This window comes from Rana temporaria, chromosome 11 (assembly GCF_905171775.1).
Source record: "Rana temporaria chromosome 11, aRanTem1.1, whole genome shotgun sequence".
Taxonomy (NCBI): domain Eukaryota; kingdom Metazoa; phylum Chordata; class Amphibia; order Anura; family Ranidae; genus Rana; species Rana temporaria.
Genome location: NC_053499.1, coordinates 101,654,211 through 101,668,302, shown reverse-complemented (window position 1 = coordinate 101,668,302; position 14,092 = coordinate 101,654,211).

Here is a 14,092-nt window from a genome sequence, read left to right as displayed (position 1 = left end):
CAAAATAGTTGCAGTCACACCAACTGCATTCAGGTGGTATTAAACAGCAACCGCACAGTAAGAGCGACTGCGCTCAAGTGCTATGTAACAAAATAGTCACAGTCACACCAACTGCGTTCAGGTGGTATTAAACAACACCCGCACAGTTAGGCCTAGTACACACAAGAGGATTTATCCGCAGATACGGTCCAGCGGACCATTTCCGCGGATAAATCCTCTCGAGGATTTCAGCGGATTTGGATCCGATGGAGTGTACTCACCATAGGATCGAAATCCGCGCCAAAATCCCCTCGCGATGACGTGTCGCGCCGTCGCCGCGATGATGACGCGGCGACGAGCGCGACGCTGTCATATAAGGAATTCCACGTGTAACGGCTACCCACTGGTGTGAGGAGGGGGTGGAGGAGAGAGGTGTGTCACAAGCAGTAGTAGTGTTTTGGAGGCGTGGTGGCGGAACAACCTCCAAAACCACTGTACCTTGCCCTGCGTACTTGCCAGCTGCCAGCAGAGTCACCCAATGGGCCGTAAAAGACAGGTAACGTCCCTGTCCATGCCTGCTGGACCATGAGTCAGCGGTAAGATGCACCTTACCACTGACCGCCCTGTCCAGCGAGGCATGGACATTGCCTTCCATGCCGGTAGAGAGCCGGAATCGCCTTCCGTGAGAAAAAGTGGCGTTTGGGTACTTGCCACTGAGGTACTGCACATTCCACAAACTCACAGAAGGGGGCAGAATCTACCAACTGAAAAGGTAGCAGTTGAAGTGCTAGCAATTTTGCTGGGCATGTGGATGGCTGGGAGCGTACTTCTTTCGGCGCTGCAGCAGCTGGGGCAGGGAAATTTGTCTGTTACTATCATTAGATTGCCCGCATGTACTACCACTACTACGTTGTGACACACCTATTTCTACACCTTCGGTGCAGGCTTCAGAGAGGACTGGGGGTCTAGTGGGGTTGGAGGTCACAGAAGGGCAAGGGGAGGTCTGCTTCAGTCTTTGGTGTGGGTCTTTCTGGTATGCTTGCCATCGAGCTGCATGGCAGCTCGACATATGTCTGCCGTCTCAGCCGTTGGAGACGTCCTTTTCCCTGGCAAGCTGCGATATGCAGGTACCGCCGGTATATTCCATCGAACGCCCTTTCAAGAAACGAGACGTGCTACGTTTGCAGAGTCAAGCAGACTGACTTTATTTGCCACATTTTTCCTCCTTATATCTGGTTACAACTGTACAGAAACAAATGACACTCCCCCCCCACCCAGGGGGACTTCAATACACACACTTTGAAACAATGACACTCCCTTGAGCCAATCAGCCGCTGGCCGTTTTGGCTCCTTAACTTGATCAGACAATAGAATTCAATTAACCTTTAAAACAATTATCACTCACACATAATCCCCCTCAGCATGCACCTCACAGGGGGGCTGTTTACCTCCACAAAAGAGAGGTAATGAAAGAGACTTGTCCAATTAACCCTTTGAGCTCAGAATACAATGTGGTACATCCAATTGTGACAAGCCATGCAGTTCCTTGTAGTCCTCATGAAGATTATAACTGTCCCGACAGCATAGTCCATGATCCGTTACACTGCCCCCCTTTTGTGGAACACTCCGGCAGACCCGGATTGATCCTTTTCGGATCAACTTGGGGATGTCCGGTCTGCTGTTAGGGTAAAAGTTCCGTTTGCCTGGACAGTCCGTCGGCCTTCCCATTGGCTTACCAGGTCGGTAGCTGATGGTGAAGGTGAATAATGGAATTCAGTTCTGGAACAGTCACTTGCTTTGCTCTCTCAATGGCTCCCAAAACCTGTTGCTGATGCTCTTGGGTCAGATACGGCACCACCTGGATGCAAATCCCATTTAATCTTTTGACAATTTCCGCCTGTTTGTGCATTTCAATGTTCAAGCCACGGGACATCTCATAATACATGACATAGTGTCGTTGCATCTCTGATTTCTCGCTGGCCAACTTGTCACATTCCCATTTTAGACTGTGATATTGTGCCGGATCTACAGTACATGTCGGGGAAGGTAGTCTTACCCGGTTCTCAGCAGCAAGTGGGTTGATTCCAGCAACGCGGGTGGTCACGGCACAAGCAGCAGCAGGTGTAGGTAAATAAGCCGAAGTCAGAGGGCCAATGTCGTTGCCCAGCACCACCTCGGCAGGTAGGTTGTCCATGATACCAACTGTGGTCTTTCCTGACCCGGCTCCCCAGTCTAAGTGCACCCGGGTGGTGGGTACGCGAAATACAGCACCCCCTGCGACCCGGACGGCAACTGTGCGAGTGGACACGTTCTCTGGCTTTACCAGATGTTTTTGAATCAGAGTGATAGTAGTCCCGGAATCTCTTAGGCCTTGTGCTACTTGTCCATTCACTCGTACCTCCTGACGGTGATGCTGACGGTTATCCGGAGAGGCCGCTTGTATTGGGTCTGCCTCATACCAAATTCCCAGACATTCCTCAGGGCCCCCCTCGGTCTCCAGGCAGTGGGCCGCAGAGGGACGTGATGGAGTGACCTCTGTGTTGGGTGTTGTGCGTCTCCAATTGTTATTTGTAGCTCTCAAAGGGCAATAACGAGCAATATGTCCAGTGTCGCTGCAGTGATGGCACGTCACCCTAGGCGAATCCCGGGGGTAGTTGTTAGGCCCCTGAGGACGTGGTGGGACTGGAGCCCGAAACTCTGGGCGTGGGGTGACGGTTGGAGTACGCGGTTCTACCTTATGAGCCAGCCGCATAGTACCCTGGCTTACTTTCCTTGTCTCTGCGTACTCATCTGCTAGCCGAGCCGCCTCGTTTAAGTTAGCGGGACGGCGATCTCGTACCCAGTCTTGTATGTCTGCGGCCAGGTCTTGAAAGAAATGTTCAATTAGGAACAGCTGCAATACTTCCTCCCCGGTGTTGGCCTTGCACCCTTGGACCCAAAGGGATGCCACCCTTTGTAACTGGTTGGCCCATTCCATGTGGGAGTCCACAGCCATCTTCTTGGACTCCCGGAAGCACCGGCGGTAGGCTTCTGGAGTTACGGCGTATCGGGTTAGCAGCGCCTTTTTAACTTGCTGGAATTGTAAAATATCCTCTGGAGCAAGAGCCCGAAAGGCTTCATTGGCTTTGCCCGACAATTTCCCCGACAAAATAGTGACCCATTGGTCTGGTGGTACCTGGTGTAGTGAGCACTGCCTCTCAAAGTCTGCCAAATATCCATCGATTTCCTCCTCACTTTCTACAAAAGCTTTAAATGCAGTGAACGGTATTTTCTTTCCTGTAGCAGCAGGTGGGGGGGTAGGAACTGCAGGTGTAATGGGCTGTCTCGCTCTTACCAGTTCCAGTTCTTGTCCCCTCTTCGTTTGTATCTCTTCCCTTGCTTCCCGGAACAGCTGGTTGATAAGTTCCACGGACGTTTCTGGATACAAGGATAATCTCCGCTGTACAATCCCAGTAATTACATCTTCTTTGCTGACAGGTGCAAGGGGCTCCGTTCCTTCCATAGATCCATCCATTTCGTCCAGCTCCAGCAGGTCAGCTATCAGCTCCCTCCGTGGTCTGTTGCTGGCGCTCCTACCACGACTCTCTAATAAATCTTTCAGTGTGGATCTTTTCAGCCTGGCGTACTGCGACTCCATTCAGCACTTGCTCTTTGGATAAAAGGACCATCCCACTGCTGCCACCAATGTAACGGCTACCCACTGGTGTGAGGGTCTCAGCCGTTGGAGACGTCCTTTTCCCTGGCAAGCTGCGATATGCAGGTACCGCCGGTATATTCCATCGAACGCCCTTCCAAGAAACGAGACGTGCTACGTTTGCAGAGTCAAGCAGACTGACTTTATTTGCCACATTTTTCCTCCTTATATCTGGTTACAACTGTACAGAAACAAATGACACTCCCCCCCCCCCACCCAGGGGGACTTCAATACACACACTTTGAAACAATGACACTCCCTTGAGCCAATCAGCCGCTAGCCGTTTTGGCTCCTTAACTTGATCAGACAATAGAATTCAATTAACCTTTAAAACAATTATCACTCACACATAATCCCCCTCAGCATACACCTCACAGGGGGGCTGTTTACCTCCACAAAAGAGAGGTAATGAAAGAGACTTGTCCAATTAACCCTTTGAGCTCAGAATACAATGTGGTACATCCAATTGTGACAAGCCATGCAGTTCCTTGTAGTCCTCATGAAGATTATAACTGTCCCGGCAGCATAGTCCATGATCCGTTACACCACGCATGCGTCGAATCATTACGACGCATGCAGGGGATCCCTTTGGACGGATTGATCCGGTGAGTCTGTACAGACCAGCGGATCAATCCGTTGGGATCGATTCAAGCGGATAGATTTGTAGACATGTCTACAAATTTTTATCTGCTGGAATCGGGAAATTTCTGCGGATAAATATCCGCAGGAATGTACACACCATAGAATCTATCCGCTGAAACCGATCCGCTGAGACGGATGGATTCTATCGTGTGTACGGGGCCTAAGAGCGAGTGCGCTCAAGTGCTATGTAACCAAATAGTCGCAGTCACAACAAATGCGTTGAGGTGGTATTAAACAACACCCGCACAGTAAGAGCGACTGCGTTCAGGTGCTATGTAAGAAAATAGTCGCAGTCACACCAACTACGTTCAGGTGGTATTAAACAACACCTGCACAGTAAGAGCGAGTGCGCTCAAGTGCTATGTAACAAAATAGTCGCAGTCACACCAACTGCGTTCAGGTGGTATTAAACAACACCCGCACAGTAAGAGCGACTGCGTTCAGGTCCTATGTAACAAAATAGTCGCAGTCACACCAACTGCGTTCAGGTGGTATTAAACAACACCCGCACAGTAAGAGCGACTGCGTTCAGGTCCTATGTAACAAAATAGTCGCAGTCACACCAACTGCGTTCAGGTGGTATTAAACAACACCCACACAGTAAGAGCGACTGTGTTCAGGTCCTATGTAACAAAATAGTCGCAGTCACACCAACTGCGTTCAGGTGGTATTAAACAGCACCCGCGCAGTAAGAGCGACTGCGCTCAAGTGCTATGTAACAGCACACACACAGTGACACCAACTGCGTTTAGGTGGTATTAAACAGCACCCGCACAGTAATAGCGACTGCGCTCAAGTGCTATTTAACAGTACACACGCAGTGACACCAACTGCGTTTAGTTGCTATTAAACAGCACACACGCAGTAAGAATGACTGCGTTTCTGTGCAATTCAATAGCCCAGTTGCATTAACAGCGACTGCGTTTCTGTGCAAATAAATTGCACACGTGCAGTAACAGGTAATGCGTGTATGTGCAATTAACTGGCACACGTTGAATAACACAGACTAATATTTTAAAGCTAATCCCTAATGCAGGCAATACAACACGTTAGAGCACTGCATGTAGAACAAACTCCTGCCTGACAGATACTAATAGCAGATCTAGCTGAGCTATACAGTTTATAAATATATTGACAACTCCTAGGGATGTGAATATATTCTCTACAAACTGTAGATTAAACTATACTGACTATCCTTCCTGCTCTATCTATCAATCTATCTATCTATCTATCTATCTATCTGGTAGAAAAGACACTGGGGCAGATTCATCAAGAGATACGACGGCGGATCTCCTGATCCGCCGTCGTATCTGCGAGAGCCGACGGTCGGATCTGTGAGATCCCACGGTCGGAGCTATGCGACTGATTCATAAGAATCAGTTCCGCATAGATCTCCCTTAGATCCGACTGGTGTAAGTGACTTACACCAGTCGAATCTTAGGGGCAGATTCATGTAGCACTTACACCGTTTTTTTGGGAGATGCGCGGCGTAAGTGCAGATTTCCGCCGGCGGATCGCTGCGCCGTACCCAGAGAACCAGATTACGCCTCCAAATAGACTTCATCGCCTCGGTGTAACATTTCCACACCGGTGCGGCGTTGGTGCAGATTTACGCTGGTCGGATCTGGCGTGGCCATGGTTTTTGTGTTTTAAATATGCAAATGAGGTTGTTGGGCCGATTCATCAACTTAAGCTTGACCGGCGCAGGCTACTCCCGGTGCGCGGACCAGAAAATTCCGGCGCCAAGTTACCCCTCATAAAAGCAGGGGTAACTTTGCACCAGACTTGCACAGGTCAGCTGGAGAGCAGCTAAAGCAGCAGCGTTACAGACGACCTGAGCAACAACACTTGCTAGACAACACATCTGTGTGCCAACATGCCAGGGGCAGCCGTGGTCCTTGCACTTTTGCGTCGACGGGCACGTAGGAGGGCACGGGAGAGGATATTCCGCACGCGCATTGACGTCTTTCACATGGGGGAATTGGAGGTGTATCGCACCTACAGATTGAGCCGTGAAGTCATCCTGGAATTAACCAGAATCCGGCAGGATGACATCACCAGCCCAACACACTGCAAACGACCTAGCTTGGGAAAAAAAAGCTTCAGTACATTTGCACCTGCAGGGTGGAAGTCTGGGCTGATTTATGGACTGGGCGTTGGTAGTGGGCCGGCGTAGCTCAGGGGTCACGCCAGGGCGCAGTTCTGAGCATGTGCAGATTGGGGCATTTACCCCTGGATGTCACTGAGCATGTGCGGTCTAAGATGCGCCCCGGCGTGACCCCTGCGCCACGGTCGGCACTTCATTAGCATAGGGTGACTCCCATTTGGCCTTACGCCGTCTAAAATCCCCCCCGCTGGGGCATCGTAGACAAAAAAAGTTTCTTGAATCACCTAACTGCCGCTCCGCGCTGGACCGGTGTAGTCTAAAAATGATGCACCACGCCGGTGCAAATCTGCACCATTGTACATGAATCTGGCCCTTAGGCTGTAATCTCCCGCCGGCCGCTAGGTGTCGTCGCTTTTTTTTACACGTCGCATATGCAAATGAGGAGAACCGCCGATTCACATCCATACGCCCGCCCGTCGCTCTTTTTCAACGTCGTTTGCGTTCGGCTTTTTCCGGCGGATAGCTACCCCTGCTATATGAGGGGTAGCTAATGTTAAGTATGGCCGACGTTCCCGCGCCGAGTTTTACATTTCTTACGTCGTTTGCGTAAGTCCGTCGGGAATACGGATGGCCGTAAGTAACCTAGCCGCCGAAAACAATGATGTCCTAGCGACGTCATTTGGAGCATGCGCACTGGGCTTTTTCGCCGGCGGCGCATGCGCAGTTAAATCGGCGCGGGAACACGCCTGATTTAAATTGTACACTCCCCCTAGCTGCGGAATTTGCATTCCGCCGGGGGGAGTTAGGATCTGACGGTGCAATTTGCGAGGTAAGTGCTTTATGAATCATGCACTAGCCTCGCTAAATTGCACCGGCGGATCGTAAAACACGTAGATCTGGCGGATCTAAAGATCCGCTGATCTACATGAATCTGGCCCACTGTGTCTCTATCTATCTCTCTCTCTCTCTAACTGTCTCTCTGACTTGTCTCTAACAAAGCCGGAACACACTACACAAGGCCGCCGTGCAGGCTGCCTTTTATAGTGTGGGGCGTGTACTAATCCCCCTGAGCCATAATTGGCCAAAGCCACCCTGGCTTTGGCCAATTATGGCTCTTCGTTTTTGGCGCGCTGTGATTGGCCAAGCATGCGGGACATACAGCATGCTTGGCCAATCATCAGCACTCAACGCCGCAGTGAATTATGGGACGTTTTACGTCACTCGAATTTGGCGCGAACGACCCGTTTTGTTTGGGTTTCGTCGAACGACCAATGTTCGAGTCGAACATACGTTCGTATCGAACGCGAAGCTCATCCCTAGAGCTGAGCTCATTTTGGATTCTAAAAAAGATAAAGGCCCGGATTCATAAAGCACTTACGCGACGTATCTGGAGATACGCCGCGTAAGTGTAAATATGCGCCGTCGTATCTATGCGCCGTGCCCACAAAACTAGATACGCCTGAAAATAGGCTTCATCCGACCGACGTAGCTTGTCTACGCCGGCGTATCATGGGCGCATATTTACGCTGGACGCATGTGACGCTCCCATTGATTTTCTATTCAAATATGCAAATGAGGGAGATACGGCGATTCACGAGCATACGTGCGCCCGGCGCAGGCTACGCGCGGTGCGCATAAGTTCAATGTCCGGCCTAAAGTTATTCCCCATAAAGCAGATGTAACTCAGCACCAGACGTGCACAGGTCAGCTGGACAGCAGCTGCAGCAGCACCGTTACGGACGAGCTGAGCAACCACACTTGCAGGACAACACATCTGTATGCCAACATGCCAGGCAGGGCCACCATCAGGAATTATGGGGCCGCTTACACAGCTTCAGGCATGGGCCTGGGGGGGTGCTGCCGCGAATTGAGAAAGACGAAATAAATAAAAATATATATAAAAAAAGGAACTAAAAAGAATAAAAAAATAAATTTAAAAATATCAAAAACATTTATTTAAAAAAAAAAAAGGTGACTTGCCATCTGGGGTCCTGTGCTCACACACACCACATCCACTTCACATTGGTTTAGCCCAAGTCCACCATGCAGGACTTGGGAGCAGCAACGCCACGCAAAGGCCCCAATGGTGTTGCTGTCCATTCATACCACATTCACACGGTCGTGGAGATAACCTCTCCCTGACGACCCAAGGTGACACACCATGCTGGCAGGAATGTCACCCACATTCACACACCACAGTAGCCTGCACTACTGACCGTGTGCAGTCACTACAAAAAAAAGCTCATAATCTGAGCAAAGAAAATAAAAAAGCTCATAATCTGAGCAAAAAAAAAAAGCACTCATTTGCCCTGTCGTGGGCCAGGCATGGTGCCACGGCTCCGGCTCCTCAGTTGTCTGGGGGGAGCCTCGGGTGGGGGGGTGGGGCATCAGGAGGAGGATCATCCCCTGGTCTGTCCAACGCAAGGGCAATGCGGTTGAGGACAGCGTTCGTCTGCGCCTGCATCCGCAGCTGGCGGGTGGTGGTGTGCCGCTGGTGGTGCCTGGTCTGCCGTCCCTCCGCCTCGATGGCAGCAGTGTTGGCCTGTATACCACTCCCAGGCTCTTCACCTCTGCCACGAGGCCTGCTGTTGTGGCCTGCAGCTCCCCAATGCAGGTCACCATAGCAGCGCAGTTAGCACTCACATCCTGCAGGCTGTCAGAGATTGAGGTGCTCTGCTCAGCCTGCTGCACAGTGGCTGCAGTGCCCTGCACAGCCACTGTGCATTCAGCCTGGGTCTTGGCTGAAGAGGCCAGGCTGTCTGCCACACGGCGCAGATCACAAGCAATAGCACCCATGTGGTGCGTCTGGCGGGCCTGTTCCCTCGCAAGCCCTTGTTGTAGGCATTCCGGAACACCCCTTGTCTTACGCAAAGCCTTCCTTGGGGCTGGAGAGGCTTGGGCCCGTCTGTACGGGGAGGCCCTTGAGGGGCTTTCCCTGATGGGGGAGGCCCTTGAGGGGCTTTCCCTGATGGAGGAGGCCCTTGAGGGGCTTTCCCTGATGGGGGAGGCCCTTGAGGGTTAAGCGCAGGGTTAAGCGCGTATTTTACCAACGTGACACTTACAATAATCGATTGTACCCTCTTCCAGAACCTTTGTATGATACTACAACTCCAAAAAATATGAATCAGGCTCCCTGATGGTTGGCAGTTTCTCCAGCATAGTGGTGTAATAGAGCCATTAATTTTATGTAACCTGACAGGGGTTAGGTACCACCTATGCAATAGCTTCTGTGCATTATCCCAGTGGTCCACACAAGCCGAGGACTTCCCATTGTATTTTATAGCTTCGTGCCACTGGTGTAATGGAAATTCCAATTGCAGTTCTGTTTCCCATTTTAACATATTAGGACTCTTACTCTGGACATATAGGGGAGACGCGAGTTTATAGAAGAGGGATATCCCTTTATGTTTGTTTGAGGGTTTGCTCCTTAAGAAATCCCAAAGGGTCTGCGGAAGTTCGATAGGCCTCCTCCTATTGACCCTATTGTAGTGTTGTATTTGGAATATCCTATATTTGTCTACAGCAGTTTGTCCACTCGGAGGGGGTGTAGAGTAGTGCGCCCCCGCCTTTTTCCAAGCTTTAACCGTGAAATTAGGAATGAGGTACTCGTATGTTGCTAGAGGAATTTGTAAAGTTTGGGTGGGTATATCGGTAAAGTGTATGTTAGTAAGGGCAGACCATGCATTCATAGTAGCTTGTATAGTCAGATAAGGCGGAGCAGTTGTATTATGGTGTAGACTAGCCGCTATCGCCAGCGCAGGGAGATCATGGCCAGGTGTGACCGCATGTTCGATTGTTGACCATCGGTTGTCAGTTTGGCAAGAGAACCAGTAGCGCATTTGGTCTAGAACCGCAGCTCTATAATACAATTGGGCGTTGGGTAGCCCCACTCCCCCCAATCGTTTGGGCTTGTAGAGTTGTGCTAACGCAACCCTGGGCTTCCTATTCCCCCAGATACATTTCCTAAGTGAATTTTCCAGTTGTGTGAAGAATTTTTGTGGTATTGGGATGGGCAACATCCTGAAGTGGTACAATAGCTTGGGTAATTGCATTTGATATGCTGCTATCCTTCCCAGCCACGAAAGGTGTAGAGCACCAATCTGAGTAAGCTCCGCCTCCACTTTAGTTAGAAGAGGGGGAAAGTCAGAGGGGCATGGCCAGGCAGCGGATGTAGCCGGACGCACCTTTTGCTTCTCTCCGCCGAATCTCCTGCAATCCATCCTGATACTTACCCGCCTTACCCGCTCTTTACACCAGCCCGCTGCAGGAAGGTTCCCTGATCGCTCCGGTGTCTCTTGTTCCCCGTTCCGAGCACGATGGCGGCGGCTAGGAGACAAAATGTGGCCCGGTCCCCGGACAGCGTGGGGATCCAAGATGGCGCTCAGGCCCAGCGCACGGCCAAGGAGAAATACAGGGATGGGGCGGAGAAGTTATTCTCCAGAGTGCTGACCGCCGATCCCAATGCTCGCCCGGGAGTCCAGAGCGAGATGCCGGATGGAGGGTCAGATGCTGACGATACGGTCCCCCTGGAGGATGGTGGAGGCCCGGACTTTCCATGGAGTACAGTGAGTACCCCTAACGGCAATACCACTAGGCCGCAGGCCCTCACCAGCCCAGCCACTAGTCCTGCTACTGACAATGAACCCTCATTAAGAGATATATTTGCAGCCATAACTACATGCAATACCTCCCTAACTGCCCTGACTGCTGATATTAAAGGGGTGAAAGCAGAGATGTCATTCATGAGGCAGGATGCACAGAAACTAAGGGAGAGGACGTCTGCTGTGGAGGGGAGAGTGAGCTCCATAGAGGATGACATGGCCCCCATGCAAAGGGATCTTTCCTACAATAACCATCTCCTTACACAACATTCCTCTCGTTTAGAGGAATTGGAGAACAGAATGAGACGAAATAACGTGAGGCTGGTGGGTCTACCTGAAAGAGCTGAAGGGAAGAATCCTGTAGAATTTATTGAAAACTGGTTGGTGACTGCTTTTGGCAAAGAAGCTTTCACTCCATTATTTTCGGTGGAAAGAGCTCACAGGGTGCCTTCCCGACCCCCTCAGCCAGGAGCCCCTCCGAGACCCTTCTTATTTAAACTTCTGCATTACAAAGACAGGGATGCCATACTGCGCAATGCCAGGACTAAACCTGAAGCCATGAAAGTTGATAATGCTAAAATCTCCTGCTTCCCTGATTTTTCTGCTGAGCTGCAAAAGCAACGTGCAAAGTTTCTGGATGTTAAACGTCGCCTCAGAGTATTAGATGTGAAATATGCTATGCTGTACCCCTCCAAGCTAAGGGTGGAAGCATTGGGATCTGTACACTTCTTTGATCTTCCGTCATCAGCTGCACAATGGCTAGACAGAGAGGAACAATCAATCCGAGAAGGTCGCAATCGTCACCGTGCTCAACAAGATGGGTAATACCTAGATAGACTTATCCTGCCAATTACCTACTATTCCCCTCTACCAAGGCGGAGAAGTTGCTGAGATTTCGCTCATACTTGATACACTGGGCTATTTGTTCTTGCTGTTGAGAAGTCTAGACACTTGGTGCACTTCCACTGTTGCCCCCATGCGAGCCTGGTGCAGGCCTCGCACTGCCTGTAGGCAAACAAAGTTGGCCATGTTGGCCTGTTATTTTTTGAATACATCTTTTTTTCTCTTTCTTTTAATATCCCTTTTTTTATCTGCCAATGTGACTGTGGGTTCATCGTCCTTTACATTTTACCTGCTTTCGGGGTTTACTATCCCACCTGTGACTGCCTATGCTGTTCATTTTGTGATACTCCTCGACCTGGCCTCATCAACTCTGTTGGACCGTCTGGTCCTGCTATGTGCGCCTCTGCACTTGACTGAGGGCCTGCTACTGAATCTTCCCCCAAGGGTGACTGACTGTCCTGTTTCTTGCTGCTGTGTGCTTACCATTGACTCCTATGTTTTACTTACCCCTAATATGCAATGTCTAAGATAACCAGATTTGTGTCCTGGAATGTGCGGGGATTAAATAATCCTGTTAAACGCTTGGCTGTGCTTCGCACGATCAAGCGTATAGCCGCTGATATTGTCTGCCTGCAGGAGACTCATCTCCCCCCGACCTCCACACCCCAATTTGCGATAAGGCAATTTAGCCACCAGTATCATTCTACTTTCTCAGTGTACTCGAGGGGGGTGAGCATCCTAGTTAAACAGGGCACGCAATTTACGGCTCTGGAGACACTAATTGACCCCGAGGGGCGTTATGTCATTATTCTATGCTGTATATGCGGTACTAAATGTTTACTTGCAGGAATTTATATTCCCCCTCCCTTTTCTACTAGCATACTGAAAGTACTGTCAGATTTTGTTGCCCGTTTTCCAGGTGTCCCTGTGTTGGTTGTAGGGGATTTTAATAACTGTCTGGACCATACTAGGGACAGGTTGTCTGCCCAAGGGGGGGTTGGAGTACAAAGGGGAAGTGGGCCTACCCCGTTCGCTCGATTACTACTGGAAATGGGCCTAACAGATGTTTGGAGGGTCCGTAATCCGGACGCCAGAGTCTATTCGTGTCAATCTGCCTCGGTGGGGGGCCTCTCTAGAATAGACCTGGGGCTGGGAAATGTTTTACTCCTGTCATTGTTGGAAACCTCTCAATACCACCCTAGGCAAATTTCTGATCATGCTCCCTTATCGATTGACATCAGGTGTGGGGCTCGCAGGGGCAATACCCTCTGGAAGCTTAACCCCTTTTGGCTATCACTCATTCCGGACCCTGACCCTATCCCAGAGCTCCTCCAAAAAAATTTCAGGCAAAACCTAGACACTGCGGCATTGGACATAGTCTGGGACACAGCCAAAGCCTTCCTCAGAGGGCAATTTATTAGAGTAATTTCCAAGATAAAAACCTCCACTAAGGAATGGTAAATGTCGGTCCTAGAGGAAGTACGATCCTCGGAGGCCAGGTATATTGCTGACCCCACGGACGATACGAGACGCTCGTGGCTAGCATCCCAAACCTTACTTAAAGACCTAACTATGCAACTAGCTGAAAATAAGCGTTTTTTCCTACAACAAAGTCATTTTGAGGAGGGAGAGAATACAGGGCATATGTTAGCGCTACTGGCTAAGTCACAACAGCCGTCTTCGCATATCGCATCAATAACAAATTCCGAGGGGAGTCCCTGCCATTCTACTAGAGAAGTCACTAGAGTATTTAGTCTTTTTTTTCAGGATGTTTATTCCTCCAAGGTTAACCCCACTCGAGATGACATACATTCGTTTCTAGACAAGTATCCTGTGCCATCCTTGTCTGCTTCAGATGTTGCCCTTCTCAATGCTCCTCTGACTGAGGATGAATTACTTGAGGCGCTGGCCCATTCGAAAAATAGTCGGGCACCCGGGGCTGATGGGTTACCCTCCGAGGTATACAAAAGGTACTCAACTCAACTCCTCCCCATTCTTCTTAAAATGTATAATCATGCATTCGATACAGGGTCTCTCCCCCCTTCTATGAATGAGGCACTCATTGTGGTCCTGTTGAAGCCCGTAAAGGACCCTTTGTCCCCGGACTCTTACAGACCGATTTCACTTCTAACCTATGATGTCAAGCTGCTGGCCAGGATTTTGGCTAGCAGGTTGGCTAGCTGTATACAAAAAGTGATACACAGAGATCAGTCTGGGTTCATTCCG